The following is a 20000-nucleotide window of genomic DNA, read 5'->3' on the forward strand; positions in this document are numbered from 1 at the left end:
TAACATAGCGCGTGAACGAACGAAAAAAAAATTTATAGTAAACATTAAAATAAATTACATTACCGTAAACTAGACAAAAAATTACACATTTTTTCCCAATATGAAAATTTTCACAAACTTTTCAAAGTCCCATCGCATCGAGTAAACTTTTTTAATAACGCTTCCGCACGATTCTAAATGCTTAATCCATATGTGAAATCGTTCACTGATCACGAATATCGTATTTAAAAAAATTACAAAAATTTATTTTTCAAAATAATCAAAAAAAACCGAAAAATCACAAGAGTAAAGTACCATTATTTTAAACAATATGTCGTTCTAAATGCTTAATCCCTATGTAAAAAAGTTATCTAAGCAAGAATATGTAATTGAAAAAAATTAGAAAAATTTATTTTAGCCGTAAATCGAAAATAATGGGGACACCGGAGCTGTTCGAAGCGCCGAGACGCGCCGCGTACGGCCGAATATTTTCTAAGTCCCAACGTACCGATCAAGAGTAAAGTACCATTTTCCTACATTAGATTTCGTTCTAAATGCTTAATCCCTATGTAAAAACGTTAGTTAAGCAAGAATATCGTATTTTTAAAAAAATCTAATGATAGGATTTTCCAGAAAATTGAAAAAACCGAAAAATGTCAAGAGTAAAGTGCCATTTTCTGACATTAGATTTCGTTCTAAATGCTTAATCCCTATGTAGAAACGTTAGTTAAGCAAGAATATCGTATTTTTAAAAAAATCTAATGATAGGATTTTTCAGAAAATTGAAAAAACCGTAAAATGTCAAGAGTAAAGTGCCCTTACTTTAAACAATGTATCGTTCTAAATGCTTAATCCCTATGTAAAAAAGTTATTTTAGCAGGAATATGTTATTGAAAAAAATTAGAAAAATTTATTTTAGCCGTAAATCGAAAATAATGGGGACACCGGAGCTGTTCGAAGCGCCGAGCGCGCCGCGTACGCCCGAATATTTTCAAAGTCCCAACGTACCGATCAAGAGTAAAGTACCATTTTCCTACATTAGGTTTCGTTCTAAATGCTTAATCCCTATGTAAAAACGTTAGTTAAGCAAGAATATCGTATTTTTAAAAAAATCTAATGATAGGATTTCCCAGAAAATTGAAAAAACCGAAAAATGTCAAGAGTAAAGTGCCATTTTCTGACATTAGATTTCGTTCTAAATGCTTAATCCCTATGTAGAAACGTTAGTTAAGCAAGAATATCGTATTTTTAAAAAAATCTAATGATAGGATTTTTCAGAAAATTGAAAAAACCGTAAAATGTCAAGAGTAAAGTGCCCTTACTTTAAACAATGTATCGTTCTAAATGCTTAATCCCTATGTAAAAAAGTTATTTAAGCAGGAATATGTTATTGAAAAAAATTAGAAAAATTTATTTTAGCCGTAAATCGAAAATAATGGATCGAGCGAATCGGTCGATTGCGCCGAGACGCGCTATGATGCAACAGACGAGCGATTGGAACGCCCGAATATTTTCAAAGTCCCAACGTACCGATCAAGAGTAAAGTACCATTTTCCTACATTAGATTTCGTTCTAAATGCTTAATCCCTATGTAAAAACGTTAGTTAAGCAAGAATATCGTATTTTTAAAAAAATCTAATGATAGGATTTTCCAGAAAATTGAAAAAACCGAAAAATGTCAAGAGTAAAGTGCCATTTTCTGACATTAGATTTCGTTCTAAATGCTTAATCCCTATGTAGAAACGTTAGTTAAGCAAGAATATCGTATTTTTAAAAAAATCTAATGATAGGATTTTTCAGAAAATTGAAAAAACCGTAAAATGTCAAGAGTAAAGTGCCCTTATTTTAAACAATGTATCGTTCTAAATGCTTAATCCCTATGTAAAAAAGTTATTTAAGCAGGAATATGTTATTGAAAAAAATTAGAAAAATTTATTTTAGCCGTAAATCGAAAATAATGGATCGAGCGAATCGGTCGATTGCGCCGAGACGCGCTATGATGCAACAGACGAGCGATTGGAACGCCCGAATATTTTCAAAGTCCCAACGTACCGATCAAGAGTAAAGTACCATTTTCCTACATTAGATTTCGTTCTAAATGCTTAATCCCTATGTAAAAACGTTAGTTAAGCAAGAATATCGTATTTTTAAAAAAATCTAATGATAGGATTTTCCAGAAAATTGAAAAAACCGAAAAATGTCAAGAGTAAAGTGCCATTTTCTGACATTAGATTTCGTTCTAAATGCTTAATCCCTATGTAGAAACGTTAGTTAAGCAAGAATATCGTATTTTTAAAAAAATCTAATGATAGGATTTTTCAGAAAATTGAAAAAACCGTAAAATGTCAAGAGTAAAGTGCCCTTATTTTAAACAATGTATCGTTCTAAATGCTTAATCCCTATGTAAAAAAGTTATTTAAGCAGGAATATGTTATTGAAAAAAATTAGAAAAATTTATTTTAGCCGTAAATCGAAAATAATGGATCGAGCGAATCGGTCGATTGCGCCGAGACGCGCTATGATGCAACAGACGAGCGATTGGAACGCCCGAATATTTTCAAAGTCCCAACGTACCGATCAAGAGTAAAGTACCATTTTCCTACATTAGGTTTCGTTCTAAATGCTTAATCCCTATGTAAAAACGTTAGTTAAGCAAGAATATCGTATTTTTAAAAAAATCTAATGATAGGATTTCCCAGAAAATTGAAAAAACCGAAAAATGTCAAGAGTAAAGTGCCATTTTCTGACATTAGATTTCGTTCTAAATGCTTAATCCCTATGTAGAAACGTTAGTTAAGCAAGAATATCGTATTTTTAAAAAAATCTAATGATAGGATTTTTCAGAAAATTGAAAAAACCGTAAAATGTCAAGAGTAAAGTGCCCTTATTTTAAACAATGTATCGTTCTAAATGCTTAATCCCTATGTAAAAAAGTTATTTTAGCAGGAATATGTTATTGAAAAAAATTAGAAAAATTTATTTTAGCCGTAAATCGAAAATAATGGGGACACCGGAGCTGTTCGAAGCGCCGAGCGCGCCGCGTACGCCCGAATATTTTCAAAGTCCCAACGTACCGATCAAGAGTAAAGTACCATTTTCCTACATTAGATTTCGTTCTAAATGCTTAATCCCTATGTAAAAACGTTAGTTAAGCAAGAATATCGTATTTTAAAAAAAATCTAATGATAGGATTTTCCAGAAAATTGAAAAAACCGAAAAATGTCAAGAGTAAAGTGCCATTTTCTGACATTAGATTTCGTTCTAAATGCTTAATCCCTATGTAGAAACGTTAGTTAAGCAAGATTATCGTATTTTTAAAAAAATCTAATGATAGGATTTTTCAGAAAATTGAAAAAACCGTAAAATGTCAAGAGTAAAGTGCCCTTACTTTAAACAATGTATCGTTCTAAATGCTTAATCCCTATGTAAAAAAGTTATTTAAGCAGGAATATGTTATTGAAAAAAATTAGAAAAATTTATTTTAGCCGTAAATCGAAAATAATGGATCGAGCGAATCGGTCGATTGCGCCGAGACGCGCTATGATGCAACAGACGAGCGATTGGAACGCCCGAATATTTTCAAAGTCCCAACGTACCGATCAAGAGTAAAGTACCATTTTCCTACATTAGATTTCGTTCTAAATGCTTAATCCCTATGTAAAAACGTTAGTTAAGCAAGAATATCGTATTTTTAAAAAAATCTAATGATAGGATTTTCCAGAAAATTGAAAAAACCGAAAAATGTCAAGAGTAAAGTGCCATTTTCTGACATTAGATTTCGTTCTAAATGCTTAATCCCTATGTAGAAACGTTAGTTAAGCAAGAATATCGTATTTTTAAAAAAATCTAATGATAGGATTTTTCAGAAAATTGAAAAAACCGTAAAATGTCAAGAGTAAAGTGCCCTTATTTTAAACAATGTATCGTTCTAAATGCTTAATCCCTATGTAAAAAAGTTATTTTAGCAGGAATATGTTATTGAAAAAAATTAGAAAAATTTATTTTAGCCGTAAATCGAAAATAATGGGGACACCGGAGCTGTTCGAAGCGCCGAGCGCGCCGCGTACGCCCGAATATTTTCAAAGTCCCAACGTACCGATCAAGAGTAAAGTACCATTTTCCTACATTAGATTTCGTTCTAAATGCTTAATCCCTATGTAAAAACGTTAGTTAAGCAAGAATATCGTATTTTAAAAAAAATCTAATGATAGGATTTTCCAGAAAATTGAAAAAACCGAAAAATGTCAAGAGTAAAGTGCCATTTTCTGACATTAGATTTCGTTCTAAATGCTTAATCCCTATGTAGAAACGTTAGTTAAGCAAGATTATCGTATTTTTAAAAAAATCTAATGATAGGATTTTTCAGAAAATTGAAAAAACCGTAAAATGTCAAGAGTAAAGTGCCCTTACTTTAAACAATGTATCGTTCTAAATGCTTAATCCCTATGTAAAAAAGTTATTTAAGCAGGAATATGTTATTGAAAAAAATTAGAAAAATTTATTTTAGCCGTAAATCGAAAATAATGGATCGAGCGAATCGGTCGATTGCGCCGAGACGCGCTATGATGCAACAGACGAGCGATTGGAACGCCCGAATATTTTCAAAGTCCCAACGTACCGATCAAGAGTAAAGTACCATTTTCCTACATTAGATTTCGTTCTAAATGCTTAATCCCTATGTAAAAACGTTAGTTAAGCAAGAATATCGTATTTTTAAAAAAATCTAATGATAGGATTTTCCAGAAAATTGAAAAAACCGAAAAATGTCAAGAGTAAAGTGCCATTTTCTGACATTAGATTTCGTTCTAAATGCTTAATCCCTATGTAGAAACGTTAGCTAAGCAAGAATATCGTATTTTTAAAAAAATCTAATGATAGGATTTTTCAGAAAATTGAAAAAACCGTAAAATGTCAAGAGTAAAGTGCCCTTATTTTAAACAATGTATCGTTCTAAATGCTTAATCCCTATGTAAAAAAGTTATTTAAGCAGGAATATGTTATTGAAAGAAATTAGAAAAATTTATTTTAGCCGTAAATCGAAAATAATGGATCGAGCGAATCGGTCGATTGCGCCGAGACGCGCTATGATGCAACAGACGAGCGATTGGAACGCCCGAATATTTTCAAAGTCCCAACGTACCGATCAAGAGTAAAGTACCATTTTCCTACATTAGATTTCGTTCTAAATGCTTAATCCCTATGTAAAAACGTTAGTTAAGCAAGAATATCGTATTTTTAAAAAAATCTAATGATAGGATTTCCCAGAAAATTGAAAAAACCGAAAAATGTCAAGAGTAAAGTGCCATTTTCTGACATTAGATTTCGTTCTAAATGCTTAATCCCTATGTAGAAACGTTAGTTAAGCAAGAATATCGTATTTTTAAAAAAATCTAATGATAGGATTTTTCAGAAAATTGAAAAAACCGTAAAATGTCAAGAGTAAAGTGCCCTTATTTTAAACAATGTATCGTTCTAAATGCTTAATCCCTATGTAAAAAAGTTATTTTAGCAGGAATATGTTATTGAAAAAAATTAGAAAAATTTATTTTAGCCGTAAATCGAAAATAATGGGGACACCGGAGCTGTTCGAAGCGCCGAGCGCGCCGCGTACGCCCGAATATTTTCAAAGTCCCAACGTACCGATCAAGAGTAAAGTACCATTTTCCTACATTAGATTTCGTTCTAAATGCTTAATCCCTATGTAAAAACGTTAGTTAAGCAAGAATATCGTATTTTAAAAAAAATCTAATGATAGGATTTTCCAGAAAATTGAAAAAACCGAAAAATGTCAAGAGTAAAGTGCCATTTTCTGACATTAGATTTCGTTCTAAATGCTTAATCCCTATGTAGAAACGTTAGTTAAGCAAGAATATCGTATTTTTAAAAAAATCTAATGATAGGATTTTTCAGAAAATTGAAAAAACCGTAAAATGTCAAGAGTAAAGTGCCCTTACTTTAAACAATGTATCGTTCTAAATGCTTAATCCCTATGTAAAAAAGTTATTTAAGCAGGAATATGTTATTGAAAAAAATTAGAAAAATTTATTTTAGCCGTAAATCGAAAATAATGGATCGAGCGAATCGGTCGATTGCGCCGAGACGCGCTATGATGCAACAGACGAGCGATTGGAACGCCCGAATATTTTCAAAGTCCCAACGTACCGATCAAGAGTAAAGTACCATTTTCCTACATTAGATTTCGTTCTAAATGCTTAATCCCTATGTAAAAACGTTAGTTAAGCAAGAATATCGTATTTTTAAAAAAATCTAATGATAGGATTTCCCAGAAAATTGAAAAAACCGAAAAATGTCAAGAGTAAAGTGCCATTTTCTGACATTAGATTTCGTTCTAAATGCTTAATCCCTATGTAGAAACGTTAGTTAAGCAAGAATATCGTATTTTTAAAAAAATCTAATGATAGGATTTTTCAGAAAATTGAAAAAACCGTAAAATGTCAAGAGTAAAGTGCCCTTACTTTAAACAATGTATCGTTCTAAATGCTTAATCCCTATGTAAAAAAGTTATTTAAGCAGGAATATGTTATTGAAAAAAATTAGAAAAATTTATTTTAGCCGTAAATCGAAAATAATGGATCGAGCGAATCGGTCGATTGCGCCGAGACGCGCTATGATGCAACAGACGAGCGATTGGAACGCCCGAATATTTTCAAAGTCCCAACGTACCGATCAAGAGTAAAGTACCATTTTCCTACATTAGATTTCGTTCTAAATGCTTAATCCCTATGTAAAAACGTTAGTTAAGCAAGAATATCGTATTTTTAAAAAAATCTAATGATAGGATTTTCCAGAAAATTGAAAAAACCGAAAAATGTCAAGAGTAAAGTGCCATTTTCTGACATTAGATTTCGTTCTAAATGCTTAATCCCTATGTAGAAACGTTAGTTAAGCAAGAATATCGTATTTTTAAAAAAATCTAATGATAGGATTTTTCAGAAAATTGAAAAAACCGTAAAATGTCAAGAGTAAAGTGCCCTTATTTTAAACAATGTATCGTTCTAAATGCTTAATCCCTATGTAAAAAAGTTATTTTAGCAGGAATATGTTATTGAAAAAAATTAGAAAAATTTATTTTAGCCGTAAATCGAAAATAATGGATCGAGCGAATCGGTCGATTGCGCCGAGACGCGCTATGATGCAACAGACGAGCGATTGGAACGCCCGAATATTTTCAAAGTCCCAACGTACCGATCAAGAGTAAAGTACCATTTTCCTACATTAGATTTCGTTCTAAATGCTTAATCCCTATGTAAAAACGTTAGTTAAGCAAGAATATCGTATTTTTAAAAAAATCTAATGATAGGATTTTCCAGAAAATTGAAAAAACCGAAAAATGTCAAGAGTAAAGTGCCATTTTCTGACATTAGATTTCGTTCTAAATGCTTAATCCCTATGTAGAAACGTTAGTTAAGCAAGAATATCGTATTTTTAAAAAAATCTAATGATAGGATTTTTCAGAAAATTGAAAAAACCGTAAAATGTCAAGAGTAAAGTGCCCTTACTTTAAACAATGTATCGTTCTAAATGCTTAATCCCTATGTAAAAAAGTTATTTAAGCAGGAATATGTTATTGAAAAAAATTAGAAAAATTTATTTTAGCCGTAAATCGAAAATAATGGATCGAGCGAATCGGTCGATTGCGCCGAGACGCGCTATGATGCAACAGACGAGCGATTGGAACGCCCGAATATTTTCAAAGTCCCAACGTACCGATCAAGAGTAAAGTACCATTTTCCTACATTAGATTTCGTTCTAAATGCTTAATCCCTATGTAAAAACGTTAGTTAAGCAAGAATATCGTATTTTTAAAAAAATCTAATGATAGGATTTCCCAGAAAATTGAAAAAACCGAAAAATGTCAAGAGTAAAGTGCCATTTTCTGACATTAGATTTCGTTCTAAATGCTTAATCCCTATGTAGAAACGTTAGTTAAGCAAGAATATCGTATTTTTAAAAAAATCTAATGATAGGATTTTTCAGAAAATTGAAAAAACCGTAAAATGTCAAGAGTAAAGTGCCCTTACTTTAAACAATGTATCGTTCTAAATGCTTAATCCCTATGTAAAAAAGTTATTTAAGCAGGAATATGTTATTGAAAAAAATTAGAAAAATTTATTTTAGCCGTAAATCGAAAATAATGGATCGAGCGAATCGGTCGATTGCGCCGAGACGCGCTATGATGCAACAGACGAGCGATTGGAACGCCCGAATATTTTCAAAGTCCCAACGTACCGATCAAGAGTAAAGTACCATTTTCCTACATTAGATTTCGTTCTAAATGCTTAATCCCTATGTAAAAACGTTAGTTAAGCAAGAATATCGTATTTTTAAAAAAATCTAATGATAGGATTTTCCAGAAAATTGAAAAAACCGAAAAATGTCAAGAGTAAAGTGCCATTTTCTGACATTAGATTTCGTTCTAAATGCTTAATCCCTATGTAGAAACGTTAGTTAAGCAAGAATATCGTATTTTTAAAAAAATCTTATGATAGGATTTTTCAGAAAATTGAAAAAACCGTAAAATGTCAAGAGTAAAGTGCCCTTATTTTAAACAATGTATCGTTCTAAATGCTTAATCCCTATGTAAAAAAGTTATTTTAGCAGGAATATGTTATTGAAAAAAATTAGAAAAATTTATTTTAGCCGTAAATCGAAAATAATGGGGACACCGGAGCTGTTCGAAGCGCCGAGCGCGCCGCGTACGCCCGAATATTTTCAAAGTCCCAACGTACCGATCAAGAGTAAAGTACCATTTTCCTACATTAGATTTCGTTCTAAATGCTTAATCCCTATGTAAAAACGTTAGTTAAGCAAGAATATCGTATTTTAAAAAAAATCTAATGATTGGATTTTCCAGAAAATTGAAAAAACCGAAAAATGTCAAGAGTAAAGTGCCATTTTCTGACATTAGATTTCGTTCTAAATGCTTAATCCCTATGTAGAAACGTTAGTTAAGCAAGATTATCGTATTTTTAAAAAAATCTAATGATAGGATTTTTCAGAAAATTGAAAAAACCGTAAAATGTCAAGAGTAAAGTGCCCTTACTTTAAACAATGTATCGTTCTAAATGCTTAATCCCTATGTAAAAAAGTTATTTAAGCAGGAATATGTTATTGAAAAAAATTAGAAAAATTTATTTTAGCCGTAAATCGAAAATAATGGATCGAGCGAATCGGTCGATTGCGCCGAGACGCGCTATGATGCAACAGACGAGCGATTGGAACGCCCGAATATTTTCAAAGTCCCAACGTACCGATCAAGAGTAAAGTACCATTTTCCTACATTAGATTTCGTTCTAAATGCTTAATCCCTATGTAAAAACGTTAGTTAAGCAAGAATATCGTATTTTTAAAAAAATCTAATGATAGGATTTCCCAGAAAATTGAAAAAACCGAAAAATGTCAAGAGTAAAGTGCCATTTTCTGACATTAGATTTCGTTCTAAATGCTTAATCCCTATGTAGAAACGTTAGTTAAGCAAGAATATCGTATTTTTAAAAAAATCTAATGATAGGATTTTTCAGAAAATTGAAAAAACCGTAAAATGTCAAGAGTAAAGTGCCCTTACTTTAAACAATGTATCGTTCTAAATGCTTAATCCCTATGTAAAAAAGTTATTTAAGCAGGAATATGTTATTGAAAAAAATTAGAAAAATTTATTTTAGCCGTAAATCGAAAATAATGGATCGAGCGAATCGGTCGATTGCGCCGAGACGCGCTATGATGCAACAGACGAGCGATTGGAACGCCCGAATATTTTCAAAGTCCCAACGTACCGATCAAGAGTAAAGTACCATTTTCCTACATTAGGTTTCGTTCTAAATGCTTAATCCCTATGTAAAAACGTTAGTTAAGCAAGAATATCGTATTTTTAAAAAAATCTAATGATAGTATTTCCCAGAAAATTGAAAAAACCGAAAAATGTCAAGAGTAAAGTGCCATTTTCTGACATTAGATTTCGTTCTAAATGCTTAATCCCTATGTAGAAACGTTAGTTAAGCAAGAATATCGTATTTTTAAAAAAATCTAATGATAGGATTTTTCAGAAAATTGAAAAAACCGTAAAATGTCAAGAGTAAAGTGCCCTTACTTTAAACAATGTATCGTTCTAAATGCTTAATCCCTATGTAAAAAAGTTATTTAAGCAGGAATATGTTATTGAAAGAAATTAGAAAAATTTATTTTAGCCGTAAATCGAAAATAATGGATCGAGCGAATCGGTCGATTGCGCCGAGACGCGCTATGATGCAACAGACGAGCGATTGGAACGCCCGAATATTTTCAAAGTCCCAACGTACCGATCAAGAGTAAAGTACCATTTTCCTACATTAGATTTCGTTCTAAATGCTTAATCCCTATGTAAAAACGTTAGTTAAGCAAGAATATCGTATTTTTAAAAAAATCTAATGATAGGATTTTCCAGAAAATTGAAAAAACCGAAAAATGTCAAGAGTAAAGTGCCATTTTCTGACATTAGATTTCGTTCTAAATGCTTAATCCCTATGTAGAAACGTTAGTTAAGCAAGAATATCGTATTTTTAAAAAAATCTAATGATAGGATTTTTCAGAAAATTGAAAAAACCGTAAAATGTCAAGAGTAAAGTGCCCTTACTTTAAACAATGTATCGTTCTAAATGCTTAATCCCTATGTAAAAAAGTTATTTAAGCAGGAATATGTTATTGAAAGAAATTAGAAAAATTTATTTTAGCCGTAAATCGAAAATAATGGATCGAGCGAATCGGTCGATTGCGCCGAGACGCGCTATGATGCAACAGACGAGCGATTGGAACGCCCGAATATTTTCAAAGTCCCAACGTACCGATCAAGAGTAAAGTACCATTTTCCTACATTAGATTTCGTTCTAAATGCTTAATCCCTATGTAAAAACGTTAGTTAAGCAAGAATATCGTATTTTTAAAAAAATCTAATGATAGGATTTTCCAGAAAATTGAAAAAACCGAAAAATGTCAAGAGTAAAGTGCCATTTTCTGACATTAGATTTCGTTCTAAATGCTTAATCCCTATGTAGAAACGTTAGTTAAGCAAGAATATCGTATTTTTAAAAAAATCTAATGATAGGATTTTTCAGAAAATTGAAAAAACCGTAAAATGTCAAGAGTAAAGTGCCCTTATTTTAAACAATGTATCGTTCTAAATGCTTAATCCCTATGTAAAAAAGTTATTTTAGCAGGAATATGTTATTGAAAAAAATTAGAAAAATTTATTTTAGCCGTAAATCGAAAATAATGGGGACACCGGAGCTGTTCGAAGCGCCGAGCGCGCCGCGTACGCCCGAATATTTTCAAAGTCCCAACGTACCGATCAAGAGTAAAGTACCATTTTCCTACATTAGGTTTCGTTCTAAATGCTTAATCCCTATGTAAAAACGTTAGTTAAGCAAGAATATCGTATTTTTAAAAAAATCTAATGATAGGATTTCCCAGAAAATTGAAAAAACCGAAAAATGTCAAGAGTAAAGTGCCATTTTCTGACATTAGATTTCGTTCTAAATGCTTAATCCCTATGTAGAAACGTTAGCTAAGCAAGAATATCGTATTTTTAAAAAAATCTAATGATAGGATTTTTCAGAAAATTGAAAAAACCGTAAAATGTCAAGAGTAAAGTGCCCTTATTTTAAACAATGTATCGTTCTAAATGCTTAATCCCTATGTAAAAAAGTTATTTTAGCAGGAATATGTTATTGAAAAAAATTAGAAAAATTTATTTTAGCCGTAAATCGAAAATAATGGGGACACCGGAGCTGTTCGAAGCGCCGAGCGCGCCGCGTACGCCCGAATATTTTCAAAGTCCCAACGTACCGATCAAGAGTAAAGTACCATTTTCCTACATTAGATTTCGTTCTAAATACTTAATCCCTATGTAAAAACGTTAGTTAAGCAAGAATATCGTATTTTTAAAAAAATCTAATGATAGGATTTTCCAGAAAATTGAAAAAACCGAAAAATGTCAAGAGTAAAGTGCCATTTTCTGACATTAGATTTCGTTCTAAATGCTTAATCCCTATGTAGAAACGTTAGTTAAGCAAGAATATCGTATTCTTAAAAAAATCTAATGATAGGATTTTTCAGAAAATTGAAAAAACCGTAAAATGTCAAGAGTAAAGTGCCCTTATTTTAAACAATGTATCGTTCTAAATGCTTAATCCCTATGTAAAAAAGTTATTTAAGCAAGAATATGTTATTGAATAAAATGAGAAAAATTTATTTTAGCCGTAAATCGAAAATAATGGATCGAGCGAATCGGTCGATTGCGCCGAGACGCGCTATGATGCAACAGACGAGCGATTGGAACGCCCGAATATTTTCAAAGTCCCAACGTACCGATCAAGAGTAAAGTACCATTTTCCTACATTAGATTTCGTTCTAAATGCTTAATCCCTATGTAAAAACGTTAGTTAAGCAAGAATATCGTATTTTTAAAAAAATCTAATGATAGGATTTCCCAGAAAATTGAAAAAACCGAAAAATGTCAAGAGTAAAGTGCCATTTTCTGACATTAGATTTCGTTCTAAATGCTTAATCCCTATGTAGAAACGTTAGTTAAGCAAGAATATCGTATTTTTAAAAAAATCTAATGATAGGATTTTTCAGAAAATTGAAAAAACCGTAAAATGTCAAGAGTAAAGTGCCCTTATTTTAAACAATGTATCGTTCTAAATGCTTAATCCCTATGTAAAAAAGTTATTTAAGCAGGAATATGTTATTGAAAAAAATTAGAAAAATTTATTTTAGCCGTAAATCGAAAATAATGGATCGAGCGAATCGGTCGATTGCGCCGAGACGCGCTATGATGCAACAGACGAGCGATTGGAACGCCCGAATATTCAAGAGTAAAGTACCATTTTCCTACATTAGATTTCGTTCTAAATGCTTAATCCCTATGTAAAAACGTTAGTTAAGCAAGAATATCGTATTTTAAAAAAAATCTAATGATAGGATTTTCCAGAAAATTGAAAAAACCGAAAAATGTCAAGAGTAAAGTGCCATTTTCTGACATTAGATTTCGTTCTAAATGCTTAATCCCTATGTAGAAACGTTAGTTAAGCAAGATTATCGTATTTTTAAAAAAATCTAATGATAGGATTTTTCAGAAAATTGAAAAAACCGTAAAATGTCAAGAGTAAAGTGCCCTTACTTTAAACAATGTATCGTTCTAAATGCTTAATCCCTATGTAAAAAAGTTATTTAAGCAGGAATATGTTATTGAAAAAAATTAGAAAAATTTATTTTAGCCGTAAATCGAAAATAATGGATCGAGCGAATCGGTCGATTGCGCCGAGACGCGCTATGATGCAACAGACGAGCGATTGGAACGCCCGAATATTTTCAAAGTCCCAACGTACCGATCAAGAGTAAAGTACCATTTTCCTACATTAGATTTCGTTCTAAATGCTTAATCCCTATGTAAAAACGTTAGTTAAGCAAGAATATCGTATTTTTAAAAAAATCTAATGATAGGATTTCCCAGAAAATTGAAAAAACCGAAAAATGTCAAGAGTAAAGTGCCATTTTCTGACATTAGATTTCGTTCTAAATGCTTAATCCCTATGTAGAAACGTTAGTTAAGCAAGAATATCGTATTTTTAAAAAAATCTAATGATAGGATTTTTCAGAAAATTGAAAAAACCGTAAAATGTCAAGAGTAAAGTGCCCTTACTTTAAACAATGTATCGTTCTAAATGCTTAATCCCTATGTAAAAAAGTTATTTAAGCAGGAATATGTTATTGAAAGAAATTAGAAAAATTTATTTTAGCCGTAAATCGAAAATAATGGATCGAGCGAATCGGTCGATTGCGCCGAGACGCGCTATGATGCAACAGACGAGCGATTGGAACGCCCGAATATTTTCAAAGTCCCAACGTACCGATCAAGAGTAAAGTACCATTTTCCTACATTAGATTTCGTTCTAAATGCTTAATCCCTATGTAAAAACGTTAGTTAAGCAAGAATATCGTATTTTTAAAAAAATCTAATGATAGGATTTCCCAGAAAATTGAAAAAACCGAAAAATGTCAAGAGTAAAGTGCCATTTTCTGACATTAGATTTCGTTCTAAATGCTTAATCCCTATGTAGAAACGTTAGTTAAGCAAGAATATCGTATTTTTAAAAAAATCTAATGATAGGATTTTTCAGAAAATTGAAAAAACCGTAAAATGTCAAGAGTAAAGTGCCCTTACTTTAAACAATGTATCGTTCTAAATGCTTAATCCCTATGTAAAAAAGTTATTTAAGCAGGAATATGTTATTGAAAAAAATTAGAAAAATTTATTTTAGCCGTAAATCGAAAATAATGGATCGAGCGAATCGGTCGATTGCGCCGAGACGCGCTATGATGCAACAGACGAGCGATTGGAACGCCCGAATATTTTCAAAGTCCCAACGTACCGATCAAGAGTAAAGTACCATTTTCCTACATTAGATTTCGTTCTAAATGCTTAATCCCTATGTAAAAACGTTAGTTAAGCAAGAATATCGTATTTTTAAAAAAATCTAATGATAGGATTTTCCAGAAAATTGAAAAAACCGAAAAATGTCAAGAGTAAAGTGCCATTTTCTGACATTAGATTTCGTTCTAAATGCTTAATCCCTATGTAGAAACGTTAGTTAAGCAAGAATATCGTATTTTTAAAAAAATCTAATGATAGGATTTTTCAGAAAATTGAAAAAACCGTAAAATGTCAAGAGTAAAGTGCCCTTATTTTAAACAATGTATCGTTCTAAATGCTTAATCCCTATGTAAAAAAGTTATTTAAGCAGGAATATGTTATTGAAAAAAATTAGAAAAATTTATTTTAGCCGTAAATCGAAAATAATGGATCGAGCGAATCGGTCGATTGCGCCGAGACGCGCTATGATGCAACAGACGAGCGATTGGAACGCCCGAATATTTTCAAAGTCCCAACGTACCGATCAAGAGTAAAGTACCATTTTCCTACATTAGGTTTCGTTCTAAATGCTTAATCCCTATGTAAAAACGTTAGTTAAGCAAGAATATCGTATTTTTAAAAAAATCTAATGATAGGATTTCCCAGAAAATTGAAAAAACCGAAAAATGTCAAGAGTAAAGTGCCATTTTCTGACATTAGATTTCGTTCTAAATGCTTAATCCCTATGTAGAAACGTTAGTTAAGCAAGAATATCGTATTTTTAAAAAAATCTAATGATAGGATTTATCAGAAAATTGAAAAAACCGTAAAATGTCAAGAGTAAAGTGCCCTTACTTTAAACAATGTATCGTTCTAAATGCTTAATCCCTATGTAAAAAAGTTATTTAAGCAGGAATATGTTATTGAAAGAAATTAGAAAAATTTATTTTAGCCGTAAATCGAAAATAATGGATCGAGCGAATCGGTCGATTGCGCCGAGACGCGCTATGATGCAACAGACGAGCGATTGGAACGCCCGAATATTTTCAAAGTCCCAACGTACCGATCAAGAGTAAAGTACCATTTTCCTACATTAGATTTCGTTCTAAATGCTTAATCCCTATGTAAAAACGTTAGTTAAGCAAGAATATCGTATTTTTAAAAAAATCTAATGATAGGATTTTCCAGAAAATTGAAAAAACCGAAAAATGTCAAGAGTAAAGTGCCATTTTCTGACATTAGATTTCGTTCTAAATGCTTAATCCCTATGTAGAAACGTTAGTTAAGCAAGAATATCGTATTTTTAAAAAAATCTAATGATAGGATTTTTCAGAAAATTGAAAAAACCGTAAAATGTCAAGAGTAAAGTGCCCTTACTTTAAACAATGTATCGTTCTAAATGCTTAATCCCTATGTAAAAAAGTTATTTAAGCAGGAATATGTTATTGAAAGAAATTAGAAAAATTTATTTTAGCCGTAAATCGAAAATAATGGATCGAGCGAATCGGTCGATTGCGCCGAGACGCGCTATGATGCAACAGACGAGCGATTGGAACGCCCGAATATTTTCAAAGTCCCAACGTACCGATCAAGAGTAAAGTACCATTTTCCTACATTAGATTTCGTTCTAAATGCTTAATCCCTATGTAAAAACGTTAGTTAAGCAAGAATATCGTATTTTTAAAAAAATCTAATGATAGGATTTTCCAGAAAATTGAAAAAACCGAAAAATGTCAAGAGTAAAGTGCCATTTTCTGACATTAGATTTCGTTCTAAATTCTTAATCCCTATGTAGAAACGTTAGTTAAGCAAGAATATCGTATTTTTAAAAAAATCTAATGATAGGATTTTTCAGAAAATTGAAAAAACCGTAAAATGTCAAGAGTAAAGTGCCCTTATTTTAAACAATGTATCGTTCTAAATGCTTAATCCCTATGTAAAAAAGTTATTTTAGCAGGAATATGTTATTGAAAAAAATTAGAAAAATTTATTTTAGCCGTAAATCGAAAATAATGGGGACACCGGAGCTGTTCGAAGCGCCGAGCGCGCCGCGTACGCCCGAATATTTTCAAAGTCCCAACGTACCGATCAAGAGTAAAGTACCATTTTCCTACATTAGGTTTCGTTCTAAATGCTTAATCCCTATGTAAAAACGTTAGTTAAGCAAGAATATCGTATTTTTAAAAAAATCTAATGATAGGATTTCCCAGAAAATTGAAAAAACCGAAAAATGTCAAGAGTAAAGTGCCATTTTCTGACATTAGATTTCGTTCTAAATGCTTAATCCCTATGTAGAAACGTTAGCTAAGCAAGAATATCGTATTTTTAAAAAAATCTAATGATAGGATTTTTCAGAAAATTGAAAAAACCGTAAAATGTCAAGAGTAAAGTGCCCTTATTTTAAACATTATATCGTTCTAAATGCTTAATCCCTATGTAAAAAAGTTATCTAAGCAAGAATATGTTATTGAATAAAATGAGAAAAATTTATTTTAGCCGTAAATCGAAAAAAAGACTGTTCGTTTCTCTGTCTCTCTCGCGCGATCGAAGTATTGATGTTTCCCGGCAAAGTAATGGGATATTAATTAAACTTTATACACGAAATTACTCGTTTTGATCCCCGCTACACAGCCGTATACTTTTTATAATTTTGTGGAATCGGGAACCTTGCAATATTTATCATAACGCGGATCGACTGTCTCTGTCTCTTTCTAGATCGGAAGAATCGATGTTTCCCGGCAAACTAATGGGAGTTTAATTAAACTTTATACACGAAATTACTCGTTTTGATCCCCGCTACACAGCCGTATACTTTTTATAATTTTGTGGAATCGGGAACCTTGAAATATTTAACATAACGCGGATCGACTGTCTCTGTCTCTTTCTAGATCGGAATAATCGATGTTTCCTGGCAAACTATTGGGAGTTTAATTAAACTTTATACATGAAATTACTCGTTTTGATCCCCGCTACACAGCCGTATACTTTTTATAATTTTATGGAATCGGTAACCTTGAAATATTTAACATAACGCGGATCGACTGTCTCTGTCTCTTTCTAGATCGGAATAATCGATGTTTCCCGGCAAACTATTGGGAGATTAATTAAACTTTATACATGAAATTACTCGTTTTGATCCCCGCTACACAGCCGTATACTTTTTATAATTTTGTGGAATCGGGAACCTTGAAATATTTAACATAACGCGGATCGTCTATCTCTGTCTCTTTCTAGATCGGAAGAATCGATGTTTCCCGGCAAACTAATGGGAGTTTAATTAAACTTTATACACGAAATTACTCGTTTTGATCCCCGCTACACAGCCGTATACTTTTTATAATTTTGTGGAATCGGGAACCTTGAAATATTTAACATAACGCGGATCGACTGTCTCTGTCTCTTTCTAGATCGGAATAATCGATGTTTCCCGGCAAACTATTGGGAGTTTAATTAAACTTTATACATGAAATTACTCGTTTTGATCCCCGCTACACAGCCGTATACTTTTTATAATTTTATGGAATCGGTAACCTTGAAATATTTAACATAACGCGGATCGACTGTCTCTGTCTCTTTCTAGATCGGAATAATCGATGTTTCCCGGCAAACTATTGGGAGATTAATTAAACTTTATACATGAAATTACTCGTTTTGATCCCCGCTACACAGCCGTATACTTTTTATAATTTTGTGGAATCGGGAACCTTGAAATATTTAACATAACGCGGATCGTCTATCTCTGTCTCTTTCTAGATCGGAAGAATCGATGTTTCCCGGCAAACTAATGGGAGTTTAATTAAACTTTATACACGAAATTACTCGTTTTGATCCCCGCTACACAGCCGTATACTTTTTATAATTTTGTGGAATCGGGAACCTTGAAATATTTAACATAACGCGGATCGACTGTCTCTGTCTCTTTCTAGATCGGAATAATCGATGTTTCCCGGCAAACTATTGGGAGTTTAATTAAACTTTATACATGAAATTACTCGTTTTGATCCCCGCTACACAGCCGTATACTTTTTATAATTTTATGGAATCGGTAACCTTGAAATATTTAACATAACGCGGATCGACTGTCTCTGTCTCTTTCTAGATCGGAATAATCGATGTTTCCCGGCAAACTATTGGGAGATTAATTAAACTTTATACATGAAATTACTCGTTTTGATCCCCGCTACACAGCCGTATACTTTTTATAATTTTGTGGAATCGGGAACCTTGAAATATTTAACATAACGCGGATCGTCTATCTCTGTCTCTTTCTAGATCGGAAGAATCGATGTTTCCCGGCAAACTATTGGGAGATTAATTAAACTTTATACATGAAATTACTCGTTTTGATCCCCGCTACACAGCCGTATACTTTTTATAATTTTGTGGAATTGGGAACCTTGAAATATTTATCATAACGCGGATCGACTGTCTCTGTCTCTTTCTAGATCGGAAGAATCGATGTTTCCCGGCAAACTAATGGGATATTAATTAAACTTTATACACGAAATTACTCGTTTTGATCCCTGCTACACAGCCGTATACTTTTTATAATTTTGTGGAATCGGGAACCTTGAAATATTTAACATAACGCGGATCGTCTATCTCTGTCTCTTTCTAGATCGGAAGAATCGATGTTTCCCGGCAAACTAATGGGAGTTTAATTAAACTTTATGCATCAAATCATTCAGTTTGACTCCTGCAACACAACCAAACACTCTCTGTAATTTTCTGAACTGAAAAACCACTGAAATTGCGCTCGAAATGCGGAGCGACGGGTCGACGCGTCTGCACTGTGCGACAGCTAGTCAAAACGTCCGAACAGCGTATTGTTTTCGATCTCTTGGTATAATATTCGTATTCCTTGCTGTGTATAGCTTCCGATCGATTATTGCAATGGTCAAAGTTCCAGCGGCGTAATGCTTTCCATAAGATTACATTAATATAACCAGCGGCATATTGCTTTCTATCTTGTAATGAAAATTTTATAACCAAGTACCAACGGCGTATTGCTTTCGTTCGGATAATGGAGATTTTACAACCAAGTACCAGCGGTTTCTGTCTTATAATTAAATTATTATAATAAAATAAAGTACCAGCGGCGTGTTACTTTCGTTCGGATAATGGAGATTTTATGTCCAGCGGCGTAGTGCTTTCTATCTTATAATGTAATTCTTATTACAAAGTACCAGCGGCGTATTGGTTCGTACCAGCGGCGTATTGCTTTTTTACCAGCGGCGTATTGCTTCGTACCAGCGGCGTATTGCTTTTTTTTCCAGCGGCGTATTGGTTCGTACCAGCGGCGTATTGCTTTTTTACCAGCGGCGTATTGCTTCGTACCAGCGGCGTATTGCTTTTTTTTCCAGCGGCGTATTGGTTCGTACCAGCGGCGTATTGCTTTTTTTTCCAGCGGCGTATTGGTTCGTACCAGCGGCGTATTGCTTTCCGTAACCTTGAAAAACACAAAGTGCCAGCGGCGTGTTGCTTTGGAAAATAGAGCCAACATCAGCGGCATTCCGGCCTGTGCTCGGTTGGGCACGGAAACGCGACTGACCAATAGGAAGCTTAATTTTCGCCGAATGCAACGTCTGATCTTTCTATATCATGGTTTTGCAAC

Source organism: Megalopta genalis, unplaced genomic scaffold (genome assembly GCF_051020955.1).
Source record: "Megalopta genalis isolate 19385.01 unplaced genomic scaffold, iyMegGena1_principal scaffold0858, whole genome shotgun sequence".
Lineage (NCBI taxonomy): Eukaryota > Metazoa > Arthropoda > Insecta > Hymenoptera > Halictidae > Megalopta > Megalopta genalis.